The sequence below is a fragment of the Passer domesticus genome, chromosome 13 (assembly GCF_036417665.1).
Source record: "Passer domesticus isolate bPasDom1 chromosome 13, bPasDom1.hap1, whole genome shotgun sequence".
NCBI classification, from domain to species: Eukaryota; Metazoa; Chordata; class Aves; order Passeriformes; family Passeridae; genus Passer; species Passer domesticus.
Genome location: NC_087486.1, coordinates 11567493 through 11592510, shown reverse-complemented (window position 1 = coordinate 11592510; position 25018 = coordinate 11567493). Strand labels below are relative to the sequence as shown.

At 37.3% G+C, this 25018-nt stretch overlaps 1 protein-coding gene across 1 annotated transcript in view; it reads left to right on the top strand.

The window, feature by feature from the left end:
* Positions 1–24812, top strand: part of LOC135279841 (uncharacterized) — a 418268-nt gene extending 393456 nt beyond the window's left edge. The window contains exon 22 of the mRNA XM_064387383.1: positions 21970–24812. The gene's annotated coding sequence lies outside the window, so the exon portion shown is untranslated. The remainder of the gene's footprint in view (positions 1–21969) is intronic.
* Positions 24813–25018: the final 206 nt, after the last annotated feature.

Sequence of the window (25018 nt, the reverse complement as noted above, 5' to 3'; positions counted from 1 at the left end):
ATAAAGGATAGTAGACCTTTCTGCATTGCACAGAGAAAATGATTTTTTGTATCACAAGGTGATATTGTACCATGTCTAAGCCAGTAACTTCTGAGAAAAAATGCCTAGAGCAGAAGCTTTAGATGTTTGTCCATTCATCAGGTGGCAGTTCTTTATCAGATTATACTTTTGCAATTAGAAAAAAGAATAATACTAGAAATCTTTTTGTAGAATGATAACAAAGAAAGGTTGTGCAAATGAATCAGATATTACCAATGGGAACTCCTCACATTAAGGCTGCTGAACTGCCAAATCAAATTTAACTCTGTTTTCCCCACTTATACAGCATTCCACTAATCTAGCTGAAGTCATTGTTTCAGGATTTATGATGTGGTAAGAGAATCCTGATCCTGAGACCGAAATAAAACTGTCTATTCCCTTAAAAATTTATATGGACTTGGATACAGTATCAGGGTTGAATAAAAAAAATAAAAAAAAAAAAAAAGGAGAGAAGGAGAAGAAGAAAAAGCTGGAGTAGTTAGACTTATATAATGCTTTCCAGAACTGACAAATGTTTGTTTTATGCTATTCTTCCGTACTATTGATCCTTATTTTGGCAGACTTAAAATGTAAGCTTCTTCAAATGAGATACTTTGGAAAAACAAGCACTAGCTGAAACATCTCCTTATTAAATATTTTCATTAGACAAAAAGGTTTATGACACACTGTATCCTACCTTTCTCCAAAAAGTGCAATAAGTGTTATTTCACTGAGGAAGCTAATGGTTCATTTCTGTCAAGTGGAGTTACACAGCCAAAGCTGAAATTTTAATGAAAATTACTGTTAAAATATTAAATCAAATTTACCTTTAAGTTCCCTTGCATCTAGAGATTTTCTAGATTGTACTCAGGAAGAGGTTTACACTGCTCTGATAATATATTTAATAACATCTCAGCATGTGATTTGACATTTACATATCTGTCTCCCATCCTTTCTCCTTTGATTTACACACAGTTCTGCATCTGAAACAACTTGCAGTAGGTGATCAGCAGCCGAATATTTTGGGGGAGGGAGTGTTTCCTTGAAGAAGTGTCAGATTCTGTGTCACTCAAATAAATAGAAACACATACCCAGGGTAGCAGTACCATTACTTAACAATTTAAGTCTAGTGAAGTCAGTAGTGCTGAAATCGTCAGTTTTGGAACTGAATGTTGTCTCACCAACCCATCAATATGTAGAGATCCTACGTGCTGGGGTTAGTGTGTGCAGAAATCTGAAGTGCACATTAATGCCTTGTCCTTGTTTGGTAGGAGCTGGATAAATTCCATTTCCTCTCTCAGAACCACCTTTAGAGTGTTGTCCATTGAGCTTTGCCAATTCAGTCCTGTCAAGGAGTAGAGCAGAGTTAGAAAATATACTAGAAATTGGACCACACAGTGCCATAGCATTTGTTGCAATACTAGAATGTCTTGCTACTTTTCTGTGAAGATTTATTTTCACTGTTGTCATGCAAAAGTTGTTCTTTATGAGTGACTGTTTCTGTATTTCATGACTTAGCATTTATCTATATTTCCAGAATATATATACATATCTATAGAATATATATGTGTATAGAGATATATAGACTAGATCTGTGATGCTGTTTTAAGGCTGATATGTTGTGGGAATGTCTGAAGGTGTGCATGTGCCCTGAAACCCAAAAATGTTAGCACTGGATTTTTGCTTTTTACTGGCCAGTCTGCTGTCTTCAGGTAATGTCAGTGAAAGCTGTATGGTTGAAGTCATACTTCTTGCAGTGTATTTTGTATTTTATACCTCAATGTGTCCCTTCCTACTGGATGATGATCAGTTTGGATGATACTAGATAAACCAGAATCCCATCCAGGCCAAATACTGCAAGAGCTCCTCCTAATGGAGCTAACAGAAAGAGAAGAAAAAAAAAAAAATAACGGGGAGAGGGGGATGTATGGAGTGGGGGGGACAAGGGAGAAAAAAGGAAAGAGAGGGAAAAGAAATGTTGGAAAAGAAATACGGGAAAATTTTCCTGCATTTGCTGCTCTGTGTCTCCTAATGTGAATGGTCTCAGCATGTCACTGAAAGGCTTTGGTACATCTTTGTGTGAGACAATCATGTGTGGGATGTTTCAGAACCAAGTACACATTTCTTCTGCAGATTATTTTACCATGAAATCCATACTTAGATACTAGAAAAAAATCTTCTATTACTCTTCAGGTGTGTGCCAAAGCCTGGTGCATTTTTCTTTTTAGGGAGTGTCTGGAAGCACTGAGTGCCATACTAAGCTGCTCACAAATGCATCCTCTCTCTGCCTGCATTAGCATGCAGGAACTTGTGTGCAAAGCTGCTCTTTTTGCAAAGTCAAATCTGTATGCAGGGAGCACTTACACATTGAAAAGATGGCTGGACTAAATCGAATATTTGGCTTATAATAAAGACTTCTAGATTCCAGTCATATAGATCCCAGTGCTTTTTCTCTTCAGCTGAATGTGTGTCTCTACTCACTGGTCTGGGTAAGGAGGACAAAACAGAATCTTAATTTAAGATGACAAAATGTTCTCCACAAACAGGGAGAACGTGTTTTAATTCAAGCTGTCACCATTAAAAGAATGGGCTGGCTGGGTACAACAGCCTGGAGCAGGTTGATAGGGAGAGACTGTTGGGCTTCTCTTCTATTTCTTTGCTTTATTTATTTCTAACATAGAGCAGAGTCACCTTGAAACAAATTTGAAATAATCACGTCTTGTTAAAATAAATAGGTATTGTAATCTAATGAATTATGATTAAGTGATTTCTACAAGCTGTGACTAAAGCCTCATATTTTGTACAAAAGTGTGGTAAGTTTTAGGGCCATTTGAATCAGTGGGACTACATTTGGCAAAGAAACAGATGGCAGTTATGGCAAAGGCAGTTTTCTATCACAATGTTACTGCTGGGCACTTCACTCACAGGTGTAAATAAGAGCTCCCTGGTGTCTGCTGTTTCACATCCAGCTGTGATAATCTCTGAGGGGCTATTTAACAGATGGACACCATCACAAGCCTGCTCATACCTGATGTCTTTCTGCTGAAAGCTGTCAAAAGAACTGTGTATGGCTTTATATTGAGTTTCTCCACCCTTTGGAATCCTGTGATGTATATCATTATTTAGATAATCACTATCTAATTTGCATAGTGAGAGGAGTGCAAGGTAAAAAGCAGGTTTAATACAAGCCAAATTTGTTCACTAGCTTCTTCCATGAGTGTTTTTAGTTTCCTGGCCAAAATGTGTACATATGTTTGGTTCTTACATATTCCAGAAGGGTGGCTGTGATAAATAAAAATGGCATATGTTCCTAACGTCAGAGTTTGAAGACAGCTGGTGATTTTGAGCTAAATCACAGTAGGCCCAATTCTATTTTCAGTCTTCTTTGAAATCCAAAGCACTGACCGAGCTAGAGCAGTGTATAAGGATCTCTAATGGTCTAATATTTAAATAAATAAACTGGTGGACAAGGTGAGAAAGGGACTAAATCCAAACCAGGCAGACTACAGCATTGCATTTGAGTGTGGCTGCTCAGCAGCCTTGCTTCTGTGTCTGTGAGAAGTGGTGGTAAAACATTCTTCACAATCTGAGTCAGAAATTAGTTAAAGGGTAGTCATGAAGTATTATTTTTCTGGCATTGAACAGGGGTGTTTTGCAACTAATATGAATTTCCTGGATGTTTATTCATACAAAATTTTAGTCTTACAACTTGTTAGATCTCATACCTGGAGTCTGTAAAGAGGCTCTTCATTCTTTAATCTCCATTCATGAAGAGAGGGTCTTAGAGTAGAATTCATTTATCTAATTATCTCAGTTTGAAATATATATAATCTCCTTCTCTAATAATTTTAGGAGACGGCCACTTCCAACAGTCAGGGTACATTTGTGTCATTCTGTTTACACAGTCAATATGTTCAAGGTATCTAGATGATGAACTTAAATATTTACCTTTATTCTGGATAATTATGGTGCATAAATCATTCACTAAATAATTTTAAATGAGCAAATTTGCATAGCTTAAAAGTCAGTTCAACTAATTAGTCTGTTAAAATAATTTTAAAGAATGAATTAAACTAATGTTTGCTACAATTAACTTGTCCAATTCTAGTATGAAAAGGGTCACTTAAATTCTAGAATTATGCAGTAGATTACTTATTTTGATTTCTAAACTAATCATATATAGTAGGACCTACTAATTACATGCTTCCATCAATACTTAATTACTATGTGCTTCTCACTTGCCAATTCATCCTGTGAACTTGGTATCTTCTACTGAGCAGCATGAAAAGTAAGGGGTATTTTTTTATGAATTCCTGTTAGGAAACCTGTTAGGACAGTTTACTTTATGCTATTCAGTTCTCTGTTTGGGCAAAGGACCTTTTTCTAGTCTGCTCTTTTCACTTGTTTGTGTCTTTGTTCTCCCTTTGTCATGTTCCCCTTCATCAAACATTAATTATACCTCCCCATTTTCAAAGCACTTGTACAACTGATTTTTAGACCCTTGCAGCATAATTTTGGGGAAATGTGTTTGATTTTCTGCAAATGTCAGTCCAGACTTTGCATTAAGAACTGCATAATCGAGAGAAAACAGCTGATGACTGTTCCAGCAACAACTAACATTCTGGAAGTAAAATAAGATCCTTTCCAGTGCACCCTGTAGGTGATGGAGTCTTTTCTCAACTGGTGTCCTAATTGCAGAGGAACTGGCTTTAGGCTTTTCTGTTCTTTTAAAGAATATAATTCCACTGGAAAGAAGCTGAGACAAGCAAAATCTTTCAATTCCCACAAGCAGTGTCAAGACAAGGTGTGCTGCATAATAACTCCCTGCCTGACAATAAACAACATTTAATGTCTAAAAGTCACTGCTGTGCCATTTCATAAATAGTGGCCTGAATTAGGCTGGTCGTTGTCTCAGTTTTCAGTACAGTAGAAATAAAGCTTCAAATGTTGACTAAGAGGAGCTTTTCCAAAGGTTTCTGTGCAGTGTGGTTTCTACCAAATGCCTTCTTTTCTGCATTTAATTTAGTAGAAATGTCTGCAATAATTGAGGTGGGCCTGGTTTATAAAGGGCAGTGCAATTACACTGGTTTAGGCATATGAACAAAGATCAAATTATCTGATTGACTCTCAAAAAGACATAAGCTGATTAATGTAATTGCAAGTTTAATTGCTATAAAAACACTTTTATTTAAAATGTGTGCCATTAGCTTGACTAAACCAGTGAGCCTTCCAAAAACTCCTGGTCTGTGTTAACAACTTGATTTTCATGAGTCTGCAGTTTACCATATACTCATATCATATACATTAATTAGCACTATTTCCTATAATTTTTTTTCTACTTCTTTCACTTTTGCAGATGACCCATCCTCACACCCTGGCCCTGCTTAAAGAAGCCCTGCTTCACCCAAAGTTATCTAAAAGGGAGGTGTACAGGACATAATTTTTACAGAACAGTTGGCTGAATATTTTTCCCTATCCCTAGCAGAAAATGCCAAAAATAGAGAATTAAAATAATACAAGGAAACTGCTGAAGTTGTTGCTTGAGACAGCCTGTCAGGCTTCATGGTTTTGCTGCTGTTTTTTGTCCATAGTGTGAAAGGCAGCATAGTTTAAAGAGCAGTCAATGGTGATAAAGACACCACACACTGAATTCTCACTTGTCACTTGATATACTGAGACCTGTCCAGATATCTCAGCTTTCTGTTCATCTATTCAGACACACCCATTGCTCCCACTTATTTACACAGTCTCAAGTTGGAACTCTTTAACCATGTGATTTGCTGGCAAGTAGTGTGTTATTCTAGTTTGCTTCAGTTTTTAGGAGTTAATTTATTCTCTAGATGTTTGTGGTGTGCTTTCATAAGCATGACAAGTCCCCACATTTCCATAGATATATCTCAGTTATCCCACAGCAGAAAGTCTCATGAACATTAAATTTTACAAGATTGCCTTGCTTTAGTGATGAAAGTGTCTGTGCTAAGATTCAGTTTGGGCAGAGCTCGAGTGGGAGTCCCTAGACTTTTTTTTGCAGTGAGAATCTTGGAATGTCCAAAAAGGTGTGTAGGCTTCGAAAGAGAGACTTATGAATACTGAGTAGCTCTTTTGGAAACTGAGAGTTTGGAGTAAGGCATGGCACATCCTTTTTTTGCACACACCCTCCCTTGTGTCTCCTTTAAATGTCTCTGTCAGACTCACACTGCTAAATCAGTGGTTTTCTTGGTTAAAGCAATTCTGTCAGTCTCCTCTTTGGTCCCCAGGGAAATTCTAACCCTTTAAAGGTAGGCCACATGTCTGCTCTTTTCTTTCCATGGCACACTTTGAGCTTGTGAGCTCACTGAGCCTTTTTTCTGAGTCTCGAGAGCTCAAACCAGCACCAAGCTGACTTAAAGCCAGTCCCACACCCATCCCACAGCTTGGCTGGGAAGGAGATCATGGTGTTTCAGTTTTCTCTAAACACACTAGCAATTTGTAACTGAAGAACAAGTATGGCCTGCAAGATGCAGACTCCTTAGTGCCATGCACGATGATTGGGGCTACTCCATACAAAAATTCTGTTTTGTTGTTGTACTTAGATGTTGGGAAAATTTTTCTCAAAATATCTATGCACACTTATTTTAAATAAAAGTGTTTTATAGGAATGAAACTTGAAGAAAAATTATGAATAGCAGAACAGGATTATACATTAAGCACAATTTATATTAAAATATGAAATAAAATTTTGAAATAAATTCTAATAATTTGTGACTTGATCCTGTTCTTGGGCATTTCCAACACTTCTGTGCAGCACCACTGCCAGGGCAAACCTGTTTCTGATCCCAGTTAGCAGCTCACATGTGATTTAGCACATACTTCTGTTTGTAACATAAATGCAGGTATGATCAAATTATATCAATATGCCCCTTCTCAGACCAGCTTCCTTAGTTTTAGAAACAACATGTTTACAGAAGAGCCAGGCATGCATACAGAAAAGTACGTTTTGGAAATCTTTGGCAAGCTATAGCAATAGCTATTTCTGGAGTGCCACACTCCAGAGATTCCTGGTTTAATCTAGGGAGTTTGGAGTATGTGATACAAAAAAATTATATTTTGGAAGCTCATCTATTCTTTTGCAAAAGTAAAAACTTCCCCTTCCTGCCAAATTCTTCATTTTTGTGAGGTTCTGCTTCCATTTCACTAAGCTAAGGAAGGTGAGCCAGTCTCATTTTAAAAATTAACACCAAAGCTGCATTCAGCAAAATAAACTGCTGTCTTTTCAGCCGGTTTCAGATACTTCAAAGGGACAAATTAGTGCAGCAAGTGGTGACTTTGTCTGAAGGTGGTGATAGCTCCTAGCCCATTAGTAGAGCAGGGGAGATGAGCTGTTGGGGGCCAGCTCTGCAGCAGCCCGTGGGCAGGCACCCCACAGTCACGCTGGGCGTGGGAGCAGGTGCTGTGTCTGTGCAGAGCTCTGAAACAGTCATATGGAGGTGACTGTCACATCAGCTAAACCCACAAAACCAGGATTAGTCACTGCTGGGTTTTTAGCACAGCTCACTCTTTTCTCAGTCCGTGAGACAACAGGTGTTTGTTGTTCGAGGCAAGCTATGCTCCTGCTGGATGCCAGAGAACAGAAAGTCCTAAGAATAATAATTTTTCACCATGAGCAACATGTCAACACTTCTCTAAATAGAGGAGCTCTAGTTCAGGTGTGTTCTGGCCTTTACCATGGCTCCCCCAAAGTGTAGAAAGAGGACAGGCACTCAAATGTGGAAATAGCACTGAACTGATCTAAAGGGATCCTAAAGGTGTGTTCAGTGTCATGAGCAGGCAGAAGCATTTGGCATTTGATTTGGCACTTCAGTGGGATTGGACACCTAACATTGAGATGGCAAAAATGCAGTCACTGTACCAAGATTTATATCAGGTCCTTTCATCACATACACCTATCATGTCTAAAATTTAAGATGAGAATATTAACCTGTACACCTGTCCCCAGAGAGTCTGATTTGTGATATAAGATGGTGCCAAATAGGGCTGTTGCTGGTTGCTTTTTCCTTCCAAGTGGCAATAATTTCCCATTACAAGCTTGGCAAAGTATACATAAAAAGTAAAGGCTGGATTTCTTTTTTTTAACACTAGCAGCTGGCTGCCATTTGTTTGAGTGCTTGACTTGTTTCTTTAAAAATGTGATTTATTTGGAGGAGATTTTTCTGTGGCACATTGTTTCCCCTCAGGCTATCTCTGAGTCCATAGCACTGGAGATGGTGGTTAATGAAGACAGATGACGTTCCCAGCCCCCAGGCTACTGTTTTCATTTTTCAATACCAGCCTTTGCATCAAGGAGTGAGCAGCAGCAGAGACATTCTCTGCCAACAGCAGGGTCTTTGTTTTGTTTCCCAAGGTTTTTCCTTAATGGGAATATCAAAATTGTGTTTCTATAATTATATGTTGTAGGAACTTTAAGGAACAGTATTAGTTGTAAATGCAATGTTGAAAACAACTATGGCCAGCCAAACTAAAGGGTGTTACTGTGCCATTTCCTCCTCTCCTATTCCATTCCTAGCATTATTTGATACAGAGTGATGGAGTAGAGACAGGAGTGAGTAAATGAGTTTTGCTTCTTTGAAATCAGTGAAGCTATACAAATGCAATTTTTTTTCCCTCTTGTGTGAATGTTGGTAAAGTATTTTGTAATTTTTTGAGGGAGGCTGACAATAATTGTGTTTGCACAGCAAACATCATGAGGCTTTGGGTGTAAAGTGAATGGCTGGAATGTGGCTTGTGGATTAATACCCTTATTCATTTTCAGGATGTCAATATTGGCCACTTTACTAGGTCGTTTGGGTCTCCCACACAGCATGTATACCATTATTGAGTACCCCAGCTGAGCTCAGATGAAACTGTGGTAGAATTTATTTTAAAATAACAAGAATAGTGGTTTTCTAAAAAATTATATAAACATGCTGAAGTCACTTGAGTTCTGATTACTTTCTAACCTGACTGATTTAACCCCAGGTAGCTATGGATGTTTCTCTTTCAATGGGGAAAATACAAAGAATTTATTTTAATAGATATTCATATATATGACTTTGCTTTCATGAGTGCATCTTTGTAAATACTTTGTAACTTTGATGTTAACATTGCAGTTTATGCAATTTTTCTCATTTTAGGCTATTTACTAAAATATTCATGAAAAGCAAACACAAAGCTGTCAGTTAATTAATTTAGAATATACATGTATATTAATTTATGTTCACTTGGCAAAGTTAAATTATATAATTGTTTTATACAATGCAGGGTTTAAAAGATTAAGCCTGAAAGATGGAACTTGGTATTCAAAAACAGTTATGCTTTCATTTTATTATGATTTTATAACTTTCTATCAGCTTCTCATTTTCTGAGACTTTTGCTGTGTTCTAATTGCATATAATTAGTTTACTGCTATAATTAGAACACTTCATGAAAAAAAAAAAACCTTAAGATGGTTAAAGTCTCCCAGAGAATAATCATATTTGCTGCCTTGAATCTAAGCACTTCAAAGTTCAAAATGCAAAGATATAAGAATCTTTGAAGAAGGACCATCTGAGAAATGTGGAGATCAGTCTACCTGTTTATACGTTCTTCCTAGTCCTGTAGAGATACAGGGAATTCAGGGATAATATTACATATATGCATGTAATCATCTTTGAAGCTTGAAATTCTCTCAAAGCCAATGATAATTTGTAGCTGACTTCAACAGAATCACAATTTGATCCACTTGATGAACTTTCTGGTTGAAAAAAGGTCCATGAAATAGGGAGAGTAAGGGAAAGCCCACTCGATTCTCTGTGGGGTAGTAAAAGCACCTAGCAGTATTTTATACTAAAGAAGATAAATTATTTAAATAATAATTTGTGTACTAGATAAAACCCAGCATGGTTTGGAATCTTGGTTGCTTTGGTCTTTCTCTAATGATGAACTGTATACATTTGCTCAAAATGACTTTCTCTAATGATGAACTGTATACATTTGCTCAAAATGACTAAAACCCAAAAGGCATTTTGCTGATGATTTCTGTAAGCTGCTGAATTCCATTGGATTGCCATGCTGGATCTCTTCTCTAGTACCTAGTTCTTTAAGGTAACTGGCTAGGAACAAGAAGCTTCTTTCTGCTCTGTGTTTGTAATATCACAAGAAAAAATCAGTAAAAAGAAAAGATACGTTTTGGAAAAGGTCACGTCTGGTTGGAGAATGGTAAAAGTAGTAAAAGCCACAGTCATCTTACAGGATTTTTCTTCACTCCTGAGAAGTTTCAGTTTAGCAAGGTTACCTACTCAAGTGACTTATTAACTATTGTCAAACACATTTTTTAAATAATTATTTTCTTCCCTTCTTTTATACCCCAAAACCCCCCTCTCACATTTGGGGGATGGGGATGACACTTCACATCTAAAATCAGGAAATCAGCGAGACTTTTGTCACGGTGTCTGAGATCACTGGTATTTGGGATGGTTGTTTTAAATTCAGATAATTATTTGCAAATGAAATAATTGAAAAATTAAAGCATTTATGAATCAAAATGTTAGGTAAGTTGTCCTTAAGTGGTGTGCATGAATAAACTTCCCATTTATAAGATGCACTGTACTGCTTTTTTTGGAAGATCCTTCTCGCAGTTTCCCACCATTTTCCAGTTCATCTATCCACACCATGGGTTAATTCTTCTCTGACTCTCTTCTGCCCATCAGAGAGAATGGAGACAGTAATTGTGAGGTTCAGCATGACCTTGCAAGCTGGTGTTCTTGAGCAAACTGGAAAGGAGTCAATGAGGTCCCTTTATCCTTAGTGGAGCTGACAATAAATCATGTTTTGAAAAGCTCCTTTCATGGAAGAATGAGAGTCCAACTATATTAATTCAAGAGATAAGACTGAATAAGGTTTTTAAGTCAATAAAACTTCTCCTGCATTGGAATTTGCAGGGAACAGACAAGTATCAGCAGAGAGTAAAAAGCACTTTAAAAAGGGTCTCTGGTTGCTCAGCTTTTTCTGATGGATTCTACTTCAGATTATTCTACTTTCCACATTAAACTCTTGAAACTATGAGCTTCAATTACTTCAGGGCTTTTGGACAGGGGAAGATCACAAGAGATAGCCTTGAATATATCTCAACCTTTTCCAAATTCACTAAATTAATTTTTCTGATTTCCTCTCCTCTCCAAAGAATAGAAGTACAGAAATAATGTGTAACATTTCTTTGAGATCCAATCATTAAAAAAAGACAGCTATATTTAAGCCTATATATATATATACACACACACACACACAGTACTATCCTAAAAATATGGCCAATCTAATAGAGATATTCCAGTTCTTCATTTTTCTTCAATTTGTCCCCTGTGTAGCTATTCGATACTCAAACAAGTTTCATGTATTGGTTGAGGTTTCTTCCTTTTGGTTATTGACCTCCACCCACTCAGGCTCAGACCTTTCAGTCTTCCACTCCTGAGCCTGCCATAGTTTTGTGAACCTTCTGTGAAATTTAATGTTCAGTGGGCACAGTGTTGGCTCCCAGGCACACGAGCCTCAGTGAAGTGCAAACTGAAGAACTGCATTTATTTCAGCTCTCTTATCAATGATAACTTTGTTACATGACATGCAGCTAAGTAAAAGTGGAAGGAAAGCAATTCCTCCTGCAGAGAAAAAATAGTGGCTAGAACAAAAAGAGGTAAAAAAAGGGAAAAGGCCAAAAAAAAAAAAAAAGGTCTAAGAGCATCTCCCAGAGAAGAGCTGGTCTTTCATTAAGATAAAATGGAAGTTGAGGGTATTTCTTGATAACACTTCCAACTCCTCACCTTTTCACAAAAATACAGCAGCCTCTGAGGGGGGCTGGTCTTTTTGTCCTCTTCCATCAAGTTGAGTTTCTCATTTTTCCTTATGGGTCCTGGCCTTTTAAATCATTCAAGAGGGTGTAATTCCTTTCGTTAAAGAAAAGTCTCACTGAAAGTTTGTGTATATTAGCAAAAACTTTTGTAAAACCAGCAGCAGCAAAAAAAAATTCTATGCATGCTTTCTGAACTCTTTTCTGTGAATAAAACCCTGTTTTGGCAAAAGGTTTTTTGAGCACCTTTGTTTTAGTTCAGTGAGTGAGATGTGGGAAGTTTTGCCTCAGCTGCACTTTCTTTTGAAATCTGTATAAGCATTCTCAAAGGTTTGTTTTTTTGACCTTGGGCTGACTTTGAGCCGAATGCTGTAGTAGTTGCTCATGTTTCAAATGAGGTACAAGTGCAAGTGTGCCCAAGCACAGAGTTCGTGCTCTGAGGGCTTTCAGGTGAGCACTCATGACTTTGGGAGCAGCCTCTCACAGCTTCCTTCATCTGCCATTTCAGTTCAACAATTTCCTCACTTCCAGAAAGAAACATAAGCAATTAATCAAAGTTTACACTGAGATGCTTGATGAAGAGATCAATAATTTGTCTGTTGTCTTAACTGACAAGTTCAAAATGAACAGGGACATGGTAACACCATTTAGGCTTGAGCAGAATAGATGATGACAGATTATTTGTGAATTGGATTGAAACAGCTCCTTTCCCTTGTCTGTCCCATTTTCCAATGGAGCAAAAGAGAATTTTTTAAGTAGTTCTGATGACCATTACTGCAATGCAACTTGTACTGAGTTTTATCTCGGGGAAACTGCATGTTTTTGCCGAGAATCATGAACTGTGACCCACAAGGATCATTGAAATCCAGCTACTGGACCTGCACAGAAAAACCCCAAGCATCCCACCATGAGACTGAGAGCATTGCCAAGCATGGAAGCTGTATAAATTTAATAAAGTTGTGTTATCACTGCACTGGCACTGTTACACCCTTTGTTACCCTAGATGAAGTTCTGGTGAAACCATAAAAGCAGGTGGCAAATGAAGGAAAAGGAAAGTTCACCAATACAGAATCACCTGAAAACTTTAGGTGAATGTTACAATCTATCAATAAGCATTTCTTAGATTAAGACAGCTGATAACACAATGTGTTAAATTTTAAAATAGTGGGGGACTATCTCTGAGAAGACCCTCTGGCTCAAGGGTTGAGGTAGTTTATAAACTGAATAGGGTAACAGTAAAAAAGTAATATCTCATAATGTATTTTTCACACAGTTACCAGATTGTACTCTCTCTTTATTTGTTGTTCCTGTCGGCAAGCGTGGAGCAATAGAAACAAAACAAGGTGTCTGGGTATAAACATTGGGGTGTTTTGAGTGTCTGAAGTTAACTCTGAGGAAAGAGTATTGAAGCTTTAGGGCAAAGAAGCAGCAGACATCTGTAAAATAACAACTGTTGAAATGAAATTTTGTGGTAGGGGAGCTGTATTTCACCAAAAGATAATTGTTTGTCTTGTAGGAAAGGAATAATAAATTTATAGAATAAAAAAATTGCAGTTGGACGCATCCAAATATGTCTAGAATATTGTCATTGATTTAAGCTAAATAACTTACAAATGTAATATTTCTTGTCTGTGGAAGGGAAGGTAGCAGTGTGAAGCCAGGTTGGCTGTTTTGCCTCCCTCTCTGCCCTGTGCTGTGAATGAAATGCCCAGCAGTTTGTCTGATATGGACACAAGATGTCTGATAGCCATCATCCTGGAAGAATCAAACAGACTGGAAACCTGTGTACCTTGTAGGGAGCAAAACAGACAAGGTTGGTTAAACCCAGAAAAGCATTAGGGACAGAATAGAAAAATATTGGAGAAGCAGCATTTAAGTTTTGTAGTCTTTTACATATTGAGACTTTGGTGAAAAAGGTGAAAGTCGAATATATCTTCTGTCTTTGAACCATTTGTGGCAAATGTTTTGTCCATTTGTGTGTGTTAGCAGGTTAATCATTGTACCCTGTTGGTTGGTTTGTTGTTAGCAATGTAGAGTTTATTGAGAAAAATATCAGAAAGGAAGGAACCTGAAGCTAAAAATCCTGAGAATTCAAGAAAACACTTGGAGTAAATTCTGTGGTCTTCCTGAAAGTCAAAAGGCAGTGGGTGTTCTCTTTGCCATGGCTCTTGTTGGGCACTAAAGGAGGATATCCAGAGTGTTGCAGATCTCAAGCTCTAGTGGCTCAAGGCACTGGGAAAGGCATGACCTTCCCCACCTTCCTGCCATGGGTAGACTGAACCCTATGATATATTTAGAAAGTATGTGCACCCTCTAAATGAGAGTTCTATGAGACATTCTAATAGATTACCTAATTTACATATCAGTCATTATTTATGCATTTGTTTTCTGAAATTGCAGCTACCAGCTTGATTGCAAATGCTAATACACAAGAACAAAGTGAGTTTTGAGAGGTTATGAACTTGTGTTATTGACTGACTTTAGGTCTGCCTGCTCTGCATAGTCTCTCTGGTTCTCTGGCAAGAGCACAATGAAGATGTTTTGGATGCTGAAGCCCTTTCTGTTTGCTTTAAGTTCTGAATGGACCAGGGTTAGAGCTCTGCTCAACAGACCCAGGTGCATCACTTCTACTGATGATATGGAGCAGAAGGCTTTAAATTATGGATGTGTTTCAATTCAAATGGAACCAAACTGAAAAATTGCCAGTTTTTGTTAGGTGATTGTCTTGGTTTGAAAGACAAGGAAGGAGCCTCCCATAGAATAGAAAATTTAACACCCTCTTAAGAGAGAAAAAAAATAAAGCCAAAAGGAGAACTCCCAAAACCCCAGCAGTGGTTGGCATTTGTCCTGTGGTTCTATGATTTTTGTATTCCAGCCACAGATGTGCAGCTTAAACATGCTGAATATGGGTAGCTTACTGAAAACAAGAGCTTTCACTGATATGAAGCATTTTATTGAAACTTCAGACTCAAAAAATCACAGCAAGAAAACCATGGGAAAATCTCCTTATTTTTGTCTATGGCTTCTGTCTTCATGATGGAGCACTGAACAATCATGTAAAATGCTATTAGAGTATCTGAATAACTACACAATCTGTATTAACAATCTTTCTGTGATCTATTGATACAGCTAATTCATACTTACCAGTCTATAAAAACCTCACATAAACAATAGAACAGACATAAAAGACTCCATATGTCGCCTTGTGATTCTGAAAATAGTTGGACTCTATAGTTCAAATGCTTCTGAAATCTGAACACAAAATGTGCTTCACATGTAAATATTTATCATGAAAGCTTGTAGCTTTTTTCCCACTTATTTTCTCACTCTATCTTCTTTTTTTTAATGCCCTTCAATTCTGGATAATAAACTAACAAGCTGAAACTCAGGAATGTTGGGAAAATATAGCATACAGTCCCTTGATAACACAACCCATCTTACTTGGTGCTTGAACTTGGGTCTTAATTATAGAAAAATAAATTACTTATTTACTAATCCACACAGTATACTCTAATTTCCTACTTTATCTCACGAAGAATAATTAAGTTCCATCTAAACATCTTATCAGTTAATCCTCCCCAGAAAATGAGCTCATTAAATTAGTGTAGAAGGGTATTTTGTGTCACAAATCCTTCTCCTGGTTGAATAAACAGAGCTTTATTTATGTTGCAGAGTAGGAACATTTTTAATTTCTTGGTGACGTTTTAATTATGACCACTGATGCTACAATTAGGAGCACAATGAAATCAGCACAGTGAGACAAGGCCATTCCCAGCCTGTGTCTACTTGTCACATTCCAGAATACTTAGTTTCTTTTTCTGGTCCACACGAGAATACAAGCAAGAAGGGAAACACAGAGGTAATTTTTAAACAGAAAGAGTGGTAATTAGGGCCATTGTTCTCAGTCCAAAATGATGTGATCATATCTGCAATTGTCACTTCACGGCTGCTTTTGTTTCCTGTGAGTACCCAGCTGGTTCTCTGGACTAGTCACTGGTTCAAAATTCCTAGAATATATCAATTCAAACATTGCTGTTCTAGTGAGACCCTTGCTGAAGGCAGGGAATGAGAGAAGGTGTGAAAATGGATTTGCTGATTTCCAGCTATGCTGATCCTTAAAGAGAAGAGTGCTGCTTTTTTTTTTTTTTTTTTTTTTTTTTTTTTTTTTTTTTTGTGTGTCAAAGAACTGGTGAGAAAAACTAGTTTTCAAGTTGCTTTGGAAAATCAGTAAGGCCACACTAATTTATTTAGCCTATGTGTGTATAGTACCTGGAACAACATAGTATTGCCCCTGCTTGTGATGTGAATATGATAAGGGCAGGGAGAAGGAATAATCTCAGGTATTCAGGAAGAACAGGCGGCCATTCCTGCTATCTTCCCTTTGTTTAAATAAACAAAATATTACATTATCAGAAGTCTGGTAGAGGAAGACATTCTCAATTTTAGAAATGTTCATTTCCAGTAGTAAGTTCCCTTTATACTTTGTAAAGTTATACTACATGTATGCTTGCTCTATATTTGCACATGCTTGTTTTCTTTGCATATGCTTCTCCATTAGTTTAAGCTGTTGCACAGATATTCATGAAGTGAGTTATTCTGTGTAGGTGAACTCATTTAATTTTCCATTCCTGGATGACTTCTTTCATCTATAAACCTCAGTAGATGTCTCTGCTATGGAAAAGCTGACTGTGTCTTTAAATGCCAGTCTTTAAAATTAATAAAGAAGCATGTGCAGCAACAAAATCTCAATGAGCTAGCACTAGTCCGATTACTAACAAAATTCAATTTTCTATGACTTTTTTCCTTTAGTCTCTTTGAATATCTACTACAAAGAATCATGATTATGAACCAGCCTGACAGCTGTCAGTCACAAGCTAATTGGAGTGTATCTGTGCAAGGAGCTTGGATTCAGCTATATGTTGAAGAAAATGCCTTAGAATTAACCTTGACTTCTTTTATCTTAAAGCCAAAATAAGGAAAGATGTGTTTCAGTTATTGGGTTTTTGTTCTTCAGGGGTTTTGGAGTTTTTTAGGACTGTGTCTGTTGTTTTCAGAATGCTTTTCTGTAAGATAAGTAAGATCTGGAGAAAGGTAGATAAAAGAATGGTCCCAAGTACAGGTTTTTCTTTTATGAATAACAGTTAAGGGCAGAAATAACTGCTTTAAGGTGTCCTGCACTATAACTGTTCTGGAGCCATTGTGGGTTAACAGAATTTTCCAGGTCATTTATGATAATCCTTTTGTGATAGCAAGATTGTCTGGCAGAGTGATGGAACAAGTGAGCTAAGATCACTTAAATCTATTTATAACAAGGGCTATAGCACTTTGATTATCATGGGGATTCAGAGGAGACTGATTTTGTATTTGAGTGTGAGCTCTGTCGGGGATGGAGATTAATTTTATAAAGAGGTTGTATGCAATCTCTCTCAAATCTTTGGATGATGGTTCCAGCAGAGCTGGAAAGTGAGCCTCCAAACTGCTGTCTCAGCATCTTTCAGTGTCTGAAAGGACATGGAAATAATCAGTGGTTGGGACGGGGTGGATGAGGCGGGGGGGTGAGGGGGAAGAGATTCAAAGATAGAATTTTTATATCCTGATGTAGATACAGCATAGCGTGTGGAAGTGACACTGGGCAAAACTTGAAAGAACTGTTTCTCTTTCTGATACTGATCCGCTCTTATCTGCATGTCTGACTCCCTTATCAACCTTTCTTTCTCTTCCTTTGCTAATGGTCCTTTCCTGGACAGCTCCCATTTATATAAAAGTGTCTTTTTCAAGGAAGCCCCAGTATTGTCTGGGACTCTGAGCTGCCTGTTGTGCTGACTGAAACTCATGGGGGGCCAAATAAGCATTTACAAATATCTCTTTGAACTGGTCATCAATCAAGATGCCACAGGGAGGACTCCCAGGCTGGTCTGCTCCTGTGCTCCTCATCAGTGTGTGCTGTGATGGAGAATTAGCCCTAGAGGCTTATACTTGACATGTCAGTAGGATTTGGTGATGAAGCAGATTAATTTCCTCACTTCAGATTGGGAATTTGGCTTTTCTGACAAATAATAATTCTACCTTTACAGAGGGTGTCCCAGTAGGCCAATTAATTTGACTTTGCTGTATAATATTAATTGGTTTAGTCAACTTGCTTGATTACTGCTTCTTAATGAAACAGGTAGCATGTCACTTTATGCATAGTTGTTCAAGCTACTGCACAGATTCCTTGTTCATACCACATATTTTAATCTCTCCTATCAGAGACCGTTTTTAATTTTTAATTTATTATATTTTAAGAAATCTTTCTGATCTATATTAAATCATATGATGTACATTAGTTGTGTTTCTCAGGCACTTCTCATTTTTTGTCTCAGTTTTCTCATCCAGAATTGAACAGGATTTCTTTATTTAACATCCTATTACTGTAGATGAAAAAAAAAAAGTAGATACCAACACTAATTCTTTTTATTTATTTTCCACTTCAGTCTCTGGAGCTCTGATTCCAATTTGCATTTTTCTACTTCATGACTGCATTGTATTGGGTTGAGATTTGTAAATTTTCAGCAGCAGCTCTCAAATCCCTACCCTGGTTAGTTTGCTGCAGCATAAGCCTACACCTCATGTCAGTAATTGTACTGACAATTTGTTTTGCTGTTTTATTTTCCCAGTTTGGGCTTGTAGGTTTTTATTTTATTGCTAGGTAATAGGATCCTGCACTCATCTGCTATTTCTATCTGTTAAGCCCAGGAAGTAAAATGATACTATAATCCACTTCAAATCACATTATAACAATCCTTATTAATTGAGTCTTTGTCTTTAATCACCTCATAAGATTATGATGATGGAGTTTTGCTTAAAAACTGCCACCCATGCTGTTAATAGGGCCACTGGATCTCCCTGGAATCCTCTATTTCTACATAACTGAGCATGTTACTTCATTAAAAAACCCTTTTCTTTTATCCCAGTCTGATTCTGGCACTCACTTTTTTCCACACATGACTCAGCACCATACAACCTGCAAATTGTATCAAATTTTTCAAATCTCTATTTAATGTTGAGGTGCAAAAAGCTCAAAGATGAAACCCTCCTAATTGTCAACTCTGAATGCATGTCCAGACCTGGGTGATTCAAACTGATATTTTTAATTAGGGCTGAATTTTCTCATTGTATATTTTGGTCAGGTAGGAAATTATAATAGCAATTATATTGATTAGGGTGCAGGAATGTTTTCTAGTTCTTTTTTGGATATATTTCCTCCAAATAAATAAATAATTAAATCACATTTAAATTATCTTTTTATAATATATTTTTACTACACTAGCAAAATTTTGTGATGTAGCTAGAGAGGGTCCTAAGTCAAATCACTACTTAGGTCTTGCTTTCTTAACATGAATCAAAAATGTATAAACACAAATTTAACTAACATACTGGGATGTACATTAATATTCTCAAACCTCATTACTGGTGAATGGAAGTTTATTCCCTCTTATTTTCTTCTGCTCTAGCTTCTTCGAATCTTCCTTGTATTGCACACAGGGCTTTTTACTTCTTAATGCTTTCCAGATGAATCTTTGAATCTGTCATCTGTGCTGCTCTTTTCTTCCTCTTTCTTCTTGTCTTTTGTACAGGATGCATTTTTTATACTATTCAGTATAAAATACAACACAGACTGCAGATACGAGAATGTTTTATATAACAGAATATACCTAACATTTATAATATACTTTACTAACTCATGGAAGTTGAGCAGGATTTTATTGGTCTGCTAGCTAATTCATGTGAATCGTTTGTTAACACTGTAATAGTATTGCTACATTATCAACCTTGCATTTTAGTAATCATATATTGACCCACTTTTTTTTCATAGCACCTTATATTGGCTATTAACTTAGAAATAAAATACCAACATTATTTCATCAAAATCTTTTTTACAGCAAAAATATATTGCTCAAAAGAAAGTGTATATGTATCTTTTACAGAAAAAACCTTATGGAACACAGGCAGTAAAATTTTATGTTTGAGTATTTACCAGGCTATTTTTTATCCTGATAGCTCAGTCTTGCACAGATTGTACACAGTTTAGACTAGAGCAGTTGTACATTGGTCGTTCTAATTCAGGTTTCTCAAATAGTACATTACTAATTCATTAAGACTGGACTTCACAAAGATTGATGTTGTTGATACCTCATCAAGTATCATCTAATCCAAGTAAATTCCAGTATTTGTTTATCACTCACTAAGGTCAAACTCATTCTTCCATTTTTTGAAGTCCAAAACCAATTTATCATATGGAGAAAAAATTATATTTAAAAAAAAAGGGAGTTGGTATTCATGGAAGAAGATCCAGTTTGGTGATTCAGCATCTTACAGAGAGTAGCAATAAATTTTGCTCCAGAAGCTAATTTTTTATCTCATACAAAGTCCATGTTAGTTCAGGATAAGAGTCTCAGGGTGGACTGGAATGCAGCAACTACTTTGTTATTCCTTTCTATGTCTTACTGTCTCCTTTGACTAGATTGGAAATGACTAAATGGGGATTTGTTTTGGTATTTAGGCCATATACAGTTGTTACAAGTCACAGCTCTGGGGCACTGCTGTCCCAGGACTACTGCTCTCTAATTCTGACATAGGTTGCCTGCAGCCACAAAATCTTTCCACAAGCTTGTTGTGTTTCTTAATCCCACTGTTCCTTGTGGCACGAAACAATCTGTCATCTCACTTTGTTCCTGAGTCTCTTCCCTGTATCTTGCCCTAACAACTCTTGGCAAAAGCAAGAGTGAAACAAAAGCACATGATTGAAGGTTTAGCAAAATTGAGGGAATCTGCAAGGAACTTCTAGCTCAGATGTTAGTTTAATACTACTGAGAACAGATTTTCCATTATTTATTTTTAACAAGATCTGTCGAAGGTGAAATTCAATAAAGTTCAGCCCCCATGGGCCAAGACCTCAAACTGGTTTATGTACCCACATTTCAGTAGTTAACTGTAGTTAAGATATATCATGGCTCATTTGGCCACCTTAACTTTCCCAGTTCATGAGAACTCTGTCTAGGTACACACAGCTTGAGAAACAGCTTTGTAGAAAACGTCAAGACTGAAAAGCAAATTATGCCCACACAATAAGAAGTTGTGGAGAAAGGAGGAGAAAAATGTGGCAAATGAGTGAAGAGTTTCACCTCTCTCTACTGAAATATCCACTTAGAATCAAAGCTCCAGGTTATGGGCATCAATGCCATTCACACATTAGAGTAGCTCACCATTTATCTCCATGGAAAATTGGAACAAAATTTTGAGGGTTACTGAGATGGACATCACTCAGGAGTAGCTTGCTCTGGCCCATTAAAACCATGCTTCAGGTAAAAAACAAAGCTTGAAGTGTCAGACCCCAAATTTTCCACTGGTTTCCACAAAGTTTAGAAGGAACTGTGATTCTGTGGTTTGTTCACTTTCCTCAGGAAATTATGCAGTGTGGTATTCTGTGCATGAATTCTGCTGTGTTGCAGGTGTCTAGACATCAAAGATGAAGTGCAAATTAACACTAAAGCTATGGCAGATAGAATAATCACTTGTACTTGGGGAGAAAATTCATATTTATGTGTATAAATTAAAAATAATGTAATAGCATTTCATTAATTTGATTAGAGGTTTAGTACTGTTTCATTAGGTTTGAGAGTTCATCCTCATCATACCACAATTTAAGCTCTAAATACACATATTCAAGATGTAGTTATTTTTCCTCAGTGACTTTGTGCCCTTGGCAGAGTCCCAGCAGATTCCCCAGAGCTGATGCAAATTTCTCTAAGGGTCAGCAGGTTTTGCACTCTTTCTGTTATGTTGGCCATAGAAATACTTTTAAAGTATTTTATAGAGCTAAGCACTCTGCCATCCTCCCCTTCCTCCCTCTCCTCCAAGCAAACAGTAATTAGGAGCAATGAAAAAAGAAGGATCTGATTTTTTTCTGACTTCCGCTAGACTGTGTTTCATATTTATTGAACAGAAGCCTCACAGTGTCCTCCTCAGAAGACTCAAGAGCCATAAGGCAACTGGTAGTATTTAGTAATCTTCTGCATCAGTAGTTTTGCCTTTTGGGCTCCAGAATTGATTTTCCTCCTCTTGGCTTATTTTTACAGCTCTGCCCCTTAACCTCTGTTGCTCTGCACTGGCCAGCAGTGACACGAGTGGCAAAGGAAATGTAAGTCAGGCTGGTGATTTCTGGAACATCAGAAGAGACAACTGTAGAGTTGAACTGATGGGTAGAGTGAGTTAAGGCAGTTCTTTTGAAATATATTACAGCTGGGAATCCCTCATCACAGAGAGACCATTCAAACTTAGGAAACTTTCTTTTTTATGAGGAAATTCACTGCAAGAAAGGGAACTTGTCTGCCCTGCAACCACAAAACCCAAAGGTGTTGTCAAGACATTTTAAGCTTCTGCTAAGAATTCCATAAACTGTGTGAGAACCATCTATCTCAAAAATCTTTGTCTTTGATTTTTCACTAGAAACAGGCTGGGATGAAAAAGTTCTCCACAAAATGTATTTCTGCTTAATTTAGAATTCTGTTTTAAAACTGACTTAGCCACAATGTGCTTGTATGCTATTGCCTAGTACGGGCTAGAATTTTGGATATTAGTAGCACATTCCAGGGCTGAGGCTTCAAATGCACATGAACATTACCATTACTGTGGTGAAGTTTTCAGCTTTCCCTGGTGAAGTTTTCAGCTTTCCCTGCCCTTTTCTAATTACCTGCCCCTTAGCTCATTGTACAGCTTTTGCTGCTGAGAAGTCCCAGTTGCACACCCCAGATCCTCACTGCTGCTGGAGCTAATAGCAGTAATACCAGCTGATCCCTGACATTTTTTCTCAGCAGAATATAAAGGTCATTGAAGAAGCTTGGGAGAGCAAAGTGAGTAGATCCTTGCATGATCTTTTCAAATCTGGTGAACTGCAAACAATTCTCCCTCTTCAACATAATTTGTTTAAAGAGGGAAACATGAGCATCCATAAACAGCTCAGAATTATTATTACCATTTTACATTATTGAAAAAGTGACTTATCCACGTTCACCCAGAGAAAGACTTGGTAATTTGAGTCCTTGGACCAAATAAGTTAATAATAGTTAAACCATAGCTAAGCCTTTGGGTCATATCACCAAAAATATGGTATTGTTACCATGGTAAATATTTTTCTCTTGAATACACAGAAGTAGACTGAAAGTTATGTTCAGATGAACAGTTTCCTAAATCTCAGACATCCTGAGTTACCAGTTATTGCTGACCAGGTCATGGTCTGGTCTCCTGTTTTTTTGCCTGTAGTAGTCTGAATTTCTTGGACAGAAAACTGTTGGCATACATCCAGTGTTAATGATTTCTTTCTGAAACACTTTGGTTTAACTGTGGAAATAATCTAACAAATACAATTAATACATTTAAATAAGAATTATTCAGAGATAAGGAATGGTGTTTCCTGTAAGAACCATTTGTCCCTCTTTGGAGCAAGGAGTGCCCAAGGACAACTTTTCAACCTTATTGTTCAGTGGTGCCACAGCGTTCCCTCAGAGGGCACCTCAGAGACAGCCCCACACCAAAACTGAGGCTTTTCCCCAGAAATCTGTGGCAGGCACAATCCTGCTCTGTGTCAGGTCACTCCTGCAGGGAGACCCTTTGGGTCAGGGGCTCAGGCAGAGCAGTGGCTGGGGGAACCTTGTCCAGGTGGCCTGGGCATGCAGGCACTGGCTGCTGAGGAAACCCAGGAGTGATGGGTCAGCAGCTCTGACATCACCCCCTCCTCCCTTCCTACAGATGCACATATGCACATTTGCTGCTTGCCAGCCTCCTTCAGCCTATGTTGAGCTGCTTCAAGTCTGACTTTACACCTTTCTTACTTTCAGTATTCCCTCTGGTGTGGTACAGGCAAATTTTCTGCGTGCACTGCTGAGAACAGGGTGTCCATTCCAGCTATGCAAAGTACACTCTGTAATGGGTCAATACCAGAGCTGAGATCTCAGGCAAGTTCTTCTCTGTTCCTATATAGAAACTCATAGTAGTAGAAAGAAGTTATATTTTCCATCTGAGATTTTAATGTGATTCGTTGCAATTCTGTTTCTTCTGTGCTGGTTTCTGTTCAAGGTCCTTCACTGCACTGACCTTGATGAACGCTTGTTTTCCTTTATTCTTGCACGCCATCCAGCCACAGTTATGGTGTGAAAAGAAATCGATTATTATTTGCTTTGCACTGACTGTGCTTTCAGATATTATCAGTTGTTTAGTTGTTTTATCTTTTAAATATACATTCCCAGCTATTAAATGCTAGATATAATAAAACAAAATAATAGCTAATAATCTGTGTAGCTTGCTTGCAATACAGAGATATAATAGCTTGTCTGACATTTTTTAGAGCCAATATTTACCTTTATCACTGGTAAGTGCCTCCTGAGACTCATTATTCATGTAATTCCCATTAAGAGGCAGTAGTAAAACAGCCTGTTGTCTTACAGCTCTTGTTGTTAAGTACATTATGTTTAGTAATAAATACGTCAGCTTTTGTTACATCAGAGAATTATTATTATTTCTTATCTGCAGACATTTATAAATAAATGAATCATGTTTATTTATAAACTTCTTTCCATTTATTTCTTGCAGTAGCCAGATAAAACTGCTTTTCTCTAGGTTATATCTCTTGAAGCTTACTTATTCCTTTTGAACCTAAGGCTGGAACAAAATTAATATTCTCACTTTTTGTATCTTTTACTTTTCAGTCAACCAAGGATGGTATTCAGAAAAAGTAAAAGTTGTATTGAAAGATAAATTCTGTCAGTTTAGAAAAATATGATAAAAATATCTCACAGAATTGATTTGGATATCTAAGTTATTCCTGCTGTCAGGAAGGCCTGATATAGGAACATAACAAGTAACTTCTGTCTTAGATTTGTCTTCAATGGTTCCATCCAGGTCTATAAAAACCCTCAATATAAATTTCAAGCTCTGTTATATAATTAAGAAAATGTTTTGCAGCAGTGTGAATATAACCTAGAATTCTGTTTTGAAACTGGTGCTTCCATGGCTTGCCACCTTAGTATTCATGGCATTGTCCATGTAGCTGCAAGAGGAAGATTTTTAGCTGCATACTCTGGTAGAATTCAGACTCAGAAAATTTTGCTAGCAGAACTTGCTGCACAATCT